Genomic DNA, 9,871 nt, shown 5'->3' on the forward strand with positions numbered 1-9,871 from the left:
AAGTCGCTTGTACTCATACAGCACATTTAAACAACAGACATGGGGCCAAAGTCTTTTCCAGTAGAGAAATAAAATTAATAATTTAAAAGTCTAAATATTAACTATAGACCCTATGCAACAAATTTACCTGACTAACTTAAACACTAAGGTTTAGGCTTCACAAAAGAATATAAAAAACCCAACTTTAGACTTCAGTAAAGACAGAATCAGAATTTGAGCGGCTTTATTTTAGCCGATAGAATCGAAAATTATGCAAATCATGTGTCGATGACATCAATCAGACTTTTTCACGTTTTCTTAATACGTCTGGTTAATTCACTCACACTCACACTCATGCTCGTCGACCTGAATAAAATCCTGCCGCTGCATTTCCTTGGCATTGACCCATTCTGAATATAATTAAACGTTGTTTGAAAGCACAGAGCCTCACGGTTCACTTGGTGTAAATTGTTGTAAGATGCCACGGCAACAATAGCATCAGGGATAGTTCCTCAATATGTAATGAGCGTGCAGACATAAAACTGTAGCTTTTATGTTTTCTGTCATCTTTAATGGTACTTATTTGTTGTTGCAAACTGGCCACGTAAAAAGTCCAAAATACTGCCATGCTTTTTGTGTTTTTCTTAGAGTTTAAAGATATTGAATGTTGATCATGTAGAGCAGGTATGAAATTTTATCTGTAGATCTAGATTTTATTTTATCAAACTCCTGGAACAGATAAATGACGTTACAGGTAATTTACGGGGGAAGACAGCAGTGTATTTGCTGTGTTCAATACTTCCATCCATCTATTATCTATACACCGCTTGATCCTCACTAGGGTCGCGGGGGGTGGGGGGTGGGGGAGAGTCTATCCCAGCTGACTCAGGGCGAAGGCAGGGGACACCCTGGACAGGTCACCAGTCTATCACAGGGCTACACTTAGAGACAGACAACCAAGCACACTCACATTCACACCTATGGACAATTTAGAATCACCAATTAACCTCAACATGTTTTTGGACTGTGTGGGAGGAAGCCAGAGAACCTGGAGAGAACCCACGCTGCACGAGGAGAACATGGAGACGCCACGCAGAAAGATTCCGGTGCCCCCACCGGGACGCGAACCAGCAACCTTCTTGCTGCGAGGCAGCAGTGCTACCAACTGCACCACCTTGCAGCTCTACGTGCGAAAAAGGGCCATGAACAGGATTCGAACTCATGACCTCCACATGGGGACTGTAGCCCTGTACATGGGACACCAGCTCAACCAGGTTGCCTGCGTTTAACACTTTGCATCTGTTAAATCAGACACTAGACAACAATTTTAGACGCCATTATTTTGGTGCTAATTCAAGTTTCCTGGTGTTTGCTTGATCTCTTCTTCAAATTGTCATTGTAACTGAGCAGATTTTGCAGGAAACCATAAGCATCAGTTGTTAAAAATGGATTTATCAGCATAGGGGAAAATGCCCACTGTATTTCATTCATTTTAACTTTAACATGGCTGACTATCGGTTACAAAATTGTTCACACGAGTCAGCGGAAGAGTTTTTGACCATTAACCTGCTCAAGTCTCACAAATCAAGAGAACACAGACTGAGAAGACCCAGTGGGCCTTTCCTAAAGTGAAATTTAAATACGCTTTAATGGCACAACAAGACAGATGGTTCAGCCATGTGCAAGGATCCAACCGACAGCCGTAAACATTAATCAAACATTATGAAATCCAAATATTATAACAGTGAAACTCTGCAACAGCAACTCATATCTGTTCCGGTTCGGTTTAGATAATTAGCAAACATAAATCCAGAATATATTCAGTAAAAATTTAATAAAACGACTTACAGTGAAATAACTCCACGGTGCTCTAATCTCTTGCCGCCTTCACTTCTGTTCTGCTCTCATCCTTCACTTGGACTCGGTAACCTTGATTCTCTGATGATTCTCACACTCAGATCCCTTTAAGTAACAGCTGCGTGTCCTCGCTTCAAAAATTGGATTTCGCCCAGGCTCGCTTTGTAATCAGCGTTTGCGGCGTGAGGAGGTAATTCATTAAAAACCGCCCAGGCCGAGAACACCTCCGCCGAACGAAGAGGCAGAGAACAGAAGGAACAAAGCGAGATCGAGAAGGCGGGTCGAGTAAACACGCCAGCGGGAGGACTTCTTCTGTTTCTGGAGGGCTATTTGTGTTTTCTGTACATAACCACGCTGCAATTTGAAAGCCCTTGTCGGAATGACAACTATAATGAAGCTCGCCGTCTATCTGCAATTGTGAGGTCATCGTGGCACCATGGCAACCGTCCATCGAAATAAGTGTTTGTGAACTGATGTAATTTAACAATCAGCAGTGTACAGTCTGAAAAGAGACAAGTGTAAATTAGCTGCATCTGTCTTCCTCAATGTTATGTTTGCAGATTCTGGCAGTTCCTAAAAGTGTAGGACTGAGACAATGAGTCTGAAGCTCTGGTAGCGGCTCCTGGAGGATTTCATGTTTAATGCTTTAAAGAAAGAGGCAGGAATAGTTCAGTGTTTTATTGAATGCAGTTGTTTTTTGGTTCTTTTTGTTAAGAAGATTGACAGCACTCTCGTGTACCCAGCTCTGCTCCCTAAATAAATGTGTTCCTGTACAGCTAAACCACATTGTCAGTTTGTTTGTGACGTTCCTAATCAACGTATCTTTGCTATTCATTTTATGGCCTTACAGTTGCTACTTTACAATCAGTAATATATCAGACGTAGCAGTCTGGTAAACCACAAAATGGAGGAGAGGCTTGTGGAAAAAGTCATATTTTAACCCATTTTTCTAAATCTAGCCAAGTAGTATTTTGTGTCCAAACCAATCAAACAATAAGTCAAAGTAGAGAAGTGAGTCAACTCAAGCCTACAGTCGTCCTCAAATGTATTCATCCCCTTCAATTAAAGAAATGGCGAAGTTCACAATAGTCATTCAAATAACTAGAAACTGAAAAAAAAAATAATAAGCACAAATTTGCTAAATTATAATTTAGTGAAATAAAACATTGCTTTTGGCTGAAAAGAATAATTGAAAAAAACAAAAACAAAATTGTCTTAGATAAATTAGAGCACTTTGCTGATGAGCAATGAAATTCAAATTCCTGTCAACAGGTGCAGAAGTCTGATTGAGAATTACAGAAAACACTTGACTGCAGTGATTGGCTCAAAGAGTTGTTCAACAAAATATTAATTTACGGGTCCAATCATGCTTGTTTGCTTGTTGTTTTTTTGTTATTTTTTATATTTCTGTTGAACCACAATTCAAAATCAATGTCATGAATTTTATAACATTTTTATTTATTGTTACTTTTGTCAATTTCAACTTATTTCAGCGACAGCTGTTTTTTTCCTTCTTTTAATGGGAGGGTATGAATAAATTGAGGACGACTGTAAATGAGTGAAGCCTGAGAATACTGGAGGCAAATCCCTGTCTCCTGGATAAAAGGCCTGCTGCTGTCTGATGGCTTTACCTCAGAATGAGGAATTTTTTGGCTCTTTCAAACTGGAAGAAACTGATGCCACGAGCCTGCTAGCTTATCTTAGCATGTTTTTACACCAAATACAGATTAAACAAGCCAGTTCTAGCACATTAAACTGATTGCTAGGGGTGGGACAAAATGTTAATACGGCGATATATCGTTGTCCTTCCTCGTGCAATATGAGTATCGATACACTGGCACCAAATATCAATACTAAATCCAGTGAAAGTGACACCAAATTGCAGTAAATAAATAAATAAAAACTGAACTTAACCTTTTTACAGGAATTTTGTATTTTTCAGCTACAGATATCGTGATGTATCATTATGTGATTGTCCTGCAATATATCAATTGTCGCTGTATCGTGATAGTATTGGTATCGTGAGCCATGTATCATGTATCGTATCGTGAGGTACCCTGTGATTCCCACCCGTACTGTTTACGTATGTTTTAATCTTCACATTTAGCTAAGAGCCATGAAATCAGCACATTAAATCACTTTGCGAGTTACAGCAACACATTTTTTTTGTTGTTGTTTGCATGTCACGTCATTTAAGGTCATTTTACAACATTAATGTCGACTTTTTTGGGGGGAAATTCTGATGCTGATATGTTGACTAATAATCTTTATTTATATAAATGTTAGTGATCTATTGAGAAGGATAAAAAAAAAAAACACAACTGCATATTCATTCATTTAAAAGATTCTAAAATTATCTTTTAAAAAAAAGCTGTCTCTATGGGAAAAAGGTCACAGTTTCCAGTCGTGGGAGTGATGCTGCATGTTAAGCACAGTTTGCCCTTTTCATATTCTGCCTGACAGCCTGTCTCCTGTAAATCCAGGACATAAATAGACCAGACAGACAGGATAGTCATTAATAACGTTTTAAATATATTGGTCATATGGATCACAGTGTTGATCCTGCTACAGTATTATTTCCATGCAAGCTTCAGGTTTAACTTTAGACGACGTCTGTGCACTCGCCGTGTACATGTGACCAACCGATGCTGACTTCAGCTAAGGACATTAATAACTACTTTATCTACATGTGCAGTGGTACTTATATGTATTAGTAACACCTTTACCCAAGTTTTTGTTCACTTAACTCAGCCACATTCACATTCACAAGCTGCTCATATGAGTGACAAGATCTGTAATAGTTAATCTTTAAAGATCTTATTTATTACAAATTGCTTTATGTAGTACAAAAGGGAAATACATTTGGGTGCAAATCATGTAATATTGCATCAGACATAAAGTTCAGATGTATTCAGAGGATTGTTTTGGGAGTCTCTCTTCCCTCATCTGGACCTTCAGCTTGGGTCAGCAGATGCAGACGAGCTGCGGGTTGCATAACCTCCTCAGCTCCGTCTAAGACCATCAAAGAGATGCAAAGCAGGACGCAGTGTTCCTCCTGGATCTGTATCTTTAATAAAGCTCGCTTCACTTTATTGAACAAAAAACAACTTTTCCTTTTTAGGAATTCGCCACCACTGCTATGCTTTTTCAAAAATGTAAACTAGTATTCTTGAGAGAAACTCAGTGAAAATGTCTCAGATAAATGGAAGAAATGTTTCCTTTGGTTATGAAGGATGAGGCTGTCAGTTTTACTGGTGACACAAAATGGAAATATTTAGTTTGAACCAGCTGCCGTGCTGCTCTGCAAACCTGAGTGACTCCACACTGTAAGAAAAATTCTGTAAAATAATTCCATGAATCTAGAAGAAAAAATGGTAAAAGACTCAGAAAATAAGTAAAAATAATGACAAATATCTGTTAAATAATTATATTTCCAGCTGATTTAAATACAGGTAAACAGTGTAATTTTCTAGTCAAACATTGTAAAAGAACAAATTACTATTTGCAAAAATACTGATTTTTGATGTGGACATTATTTAGAGTTTCGGTATAACTTTTTTTTTATCGCCATGTAAATAAATATGTTGAAATCTTTAATTCTTTAAAAAAATTAATTGCTTTAAAAAATAGCACATATCTATAAAATATATTTTAAAAATGCAGATTTTATAATAATAGTGTAATTTTCAAGTCAAATGTTATAAAGGAATTAATTGCTATTTTTAAACACAGATTTTTGATGTGAACAATGTTTTTTTTTTTACAGTTTCCTCCTGCCAACATGCAAATGAATGCTTATGTTGTGTTTCATTAGATACCATCTGTCATTTAACGAAACAGATAAAACTTCAGATTTTAAGGTAAAAAAATAAAATAAAAATACAGATTTTCTTTTAAATGTAAAATAACAGCTTTTTAAAAAATAATTCAGTTAAATACAGTTTTCAAAAAGTTCATTTTGGACAGTGCAGGCTGCGCTGCACGGCTAATAGGAACCATCATGGCTTCCACTCGTCTCTCTGCTGGTCTCCGTCTGTCTTCGCTGGTGGCTGACGGCTGCTTCATTAAAACAGACTTTCCTCGGTGGATAAAGGAGGCAGCGGGATGATCCACATGTAGAGATCATTTCACGCTGACGCTACAGATGTACTCGGCTCCTCTGCATAAACTCGGCTCTGCTGGCTGGACTCTCTCCTGCTGCACAGGTGAAGGCTTCACCGATCTGCCAGCTCGCGTTAAATCAGTCTGCTGTTACGTGTCGGCGTGTGTTTGTGTTGGTGTGTGTGCGTCATGCAATCTGCTGCTGATCCAACGTCGTGGATCCTTTACAGTGAGGATGAGGCTCAAATACTAATGTTTAGAAATGAAGGCGAGAAAGTGAGTCTTCATCACAGAACAAATATCAGACATGCTGGAGGGCTTGGTGCTGCAGGATTCTTTACAGTTTTTCATGAACTGTATCCATATATTGATGGATTGTCTGTTATATATGGCCCGAAAAATGAGTAAATAAGTACTAGATTACTGTTGAATGATTATTGTAATGTTTACCAGATACTATACTTTATAGCAAACCCAGTCTTTTTCACTGCTGTTGTATCATCCAGAGGTTATTTATTCAATATGGAAAGTTTCAAAAAGGTCATTTATGTTTGAAAGAGCAGCAATGCTCTGTCTGGAAATAATCGCACAACTTAAAATCCACTCAGAGATGCACTTTTAAACAATCTGATGTATTCTTGTGTAGGTCAACTTGTTTGTAGTGTTTTTTTCTTGTCTTGTTGAATTGTTCGTGTCACATTACCGGACAAGATGTTTAGTTTCTCACTCCTCTTTAACTTGCAGGAATTCTGTTTTACTCCAACCTAGAGTATGTTCATTAACGTATCTACTGGTTCCCTATAGATCATGTGCTAGCTTTGTTTTTTTTCCACTTTAGTTGTAAAGATTCAGGAAAATGAGGAAATGCACAAAACAAAGAGCTTTTATCAGATTGACAATCACAAGCTCCTGGCAGATTTCTGAAAGAAAAAAAAAAAGAGCCTGATTTGAAACGTTTTTTTCTGACTCTGACTGGAAGTAAACACAGAAATTAGCCACCTGGAACAGACATTTTGCTAAATGCATTAGGAACCTCCATCTGGAGATGTGAGATCGGCTTTCTGTTCAGTGTGTAACGTTAGAAGTTGTAGCACACCAGATATCCAGCACATAAAGTGACTTGTTGGAGCATCCTTTACTGACTGTACGGAGCTTTGGTCGAACTGCTCTTGGTCTTTTCTACAAGGTGATTTTTTGGCTGCAGATTCATGAGTTGCAGCTCCACAGATGAGTTTTCTCTCATCTATGGCTGCATAAAGATTTTCTCACTCTGCCATCAACGAGTCTTTGCAGCAACAGTTTTCCTCCTCAGTCAGTCGGCAGCAGAACTGTCCTCCTTCAGTCTGTGGACTTCAGTAAATACATCGATCATCAAACCCAAATAACCTGAAACCAACCGTCATAACAGTCCATGTGGTGATTTGTCATTACAGTTAGCTGCTGAGTTTCAAGACTCAAACATGGAAACAAACCGGTGGAGGTGATAAAGTTAGCTGCTAAGTATCCTCAGATGAAGATTGTTGATGCCATTCTCTATTCAATGATTTATGCTCATATTCAGTTATTATTATTTGGATATATTTAGTATTTGCATACTACAGAAAATGTATGATTGCAGTACAAGCACATTACTATGTTTATAATTTGCACTTCGTTTAACCTGCATTTAGTTTAAGGCTTAGAATTCCTGGAATGAACAGCCAATAGGAACTGACGCTGAGCAGGAGCTCGCGCATCTATTGAATGTAATGCTGTGTCTTTGTCACGTGTCGAGATCTTCATTAAAGACGGGGCGAACACACTGTTTTCTACCGTCGTTCAAACTTAGACACGAGTAGACTCGTTCTCTCCGTCTGACTGAGTGGTTATTTGCTTGAGGACTTTAAGAACAGACATTTAGCCACTACAAAGATCCCTATTACATTTATCTAAAAGTACATTCCAGGTAGCTAACATCTGTGCTTCCTTACACCCAGATTAAAACAAAAAGATTCTTGTAAAGCTGCAGGTATCTGGTGCTGTTTTACAGTTTGTTTTGTGTGACTCTAGATTTCTAGGGCGCGATGTTAGCATGACCCATAGAGACAGAACAGACCCTGTAATAAACCAGAATTATCCTTTAATGTCAGCACTGATTGATGTGCACTTTGCTCTATAAAGTCTTTCAGCTGGACATCACTGACATTAAATGATTTATTCATGCTCGGGCCTTTTTAGACAGATGCTTTTTCTCAAGATAGCAGCGTGACATAGTGAAGCACAACTGTGTAGCCAATGGAAAAGAAATTCAAATCACTGCCACAGTGCTGCTGCCGTCTCTTGTTTACAGCCAACAGCTGGTCAGCAGTCTGATCCATCGCTGCTTCGGAGACTGAAACTCAGTTATTATTGTTATTCTTTGGCACCTATCCTGAGCAGTGTGATTCCCTAATTCCAGAAACACCGTTTGAAGTCAGTAATGTGTCACTACAGTGTGCTAAAATTTGAATAAAACAGTTTCTCAGTGTGTCTGAGCTCAGCGGAGTCTGGTCACACAAACTGAGACAATCCTCCTCTTTTTTGGAGCTTTTGGAAAATCAGTCTCCTGCTTCTTTGTCTTTCTGGAGTTTATGATTTCACACTCCACAAACTTCTCTCTCTCTCTCTCTCTCTCGGTAAATTTGATTACACTTGTGCCCTTCATGAAAACCACATAAAGGAAGAATGAAACCATGGAAGAACTCAGCTTATGATCTTTAATACATCAAATAAATGTTGTCAGAGTAAAGAAAAAAAACCTCCAGCTTTCTCTGCTGTCACATGTTTGATACCTCTGTCAGATTTTCTTTCTTCTGTCTTTTCTTTCCCTTCAAGGTGAAGTGTGCAACAGCCTGCCCTCATTTCCTTCTCTTATTTTGGAGGTCAACACTTTGGAAATAAAATAAATATGACAGAAGAGAAAATGCAGAAAACTGCCGCAGCGTCAGGTGAGTTCACTTTCTCGTTCGTTTTTATGTTTTCTGTCTTCGGCAAAGTGATGAATGCATTTTTGTTAAAAAAAAAAAATGCACCATGGGCTCATTTTAATATATACCAAAATGAAAAATATATATCTTGGGGATTCTGTGCTTGATGAGGTGTTATGTCTGTGGCTGCAAGCTTTTATTACACATAAATATAATCTGCGGTGTTGAAAAACAACATCTCTGAAGCTCACTCTGATAGAATTTGCATGCAAAGGAATTCAGTCTTGAAGTGGAATATTTGAGGAGTGCGGAGATAGATTAGTGCTGCACAGCATTTGTTTGGATGTGAAATGACTCCGTTCTCATGAATTTTAAAAAAGCACGAGTATCAAGATGTGTCAAATTTCAAAGCGATCTGCCTGCTAGGTTGTGAGAAGCAGTCATTTGTAGGCAAAGTTGGCATTTTGACCAGAGAAGAATCCAAAGAGACTGAAGAGAATGAAGGTGCTCAGGAACTTTTAATCAATCTACAATAAAACCCAAGTTTTTTTGTATCTCTTGCATTGTATATGCTGGGTTTATAATCAAATATCTGTATTCACTCAATAAAAGAAAATCAGGTGAAAGACAAAATGGTTCATAACCCACTTTATTACAGGTATAAGGAGGTATAAATACAATAAATGTCTAACATGAAGCAATGTTTAGTATATTAACCACCTATAAGCGTCTGCAGGAGGAATTCACAAATACATGAATTCACTTACGTCTGCTTAAAGCCAAAACATCATGTGTTAGACACCATTTATTGAAGTGGAACTTCCCCCTAATCTCTTAGCCCGAAGAGCCACACAAAATCTGCCACACTTATGCCACAGAGGGCTCCTTAGAGTCGGAGGACTTCTCCCTTCCAAAATGCCCTAAAGCAGTGTGTTGGAGGACTATGGTGGTCCCAAACCATATCAATTCAGAACCAGTAATGCCAAAAA

This window comes from Stegastes partitus, unplaced genomic scaffold (genome assembly GCF_000690725.1).
Source record: "Stegastes partitus isolate 25-593 unplaced genomic scaffold, Stegastes_partitus-1.0.2 Scaffold461, whole genome shotgun sequence".
NCBI classification, from domain to species: Eukaryota; Metazoa; Chordata; class Actinopteri; family Pomacentridae; genus Stegastes; species Stegastes partitus.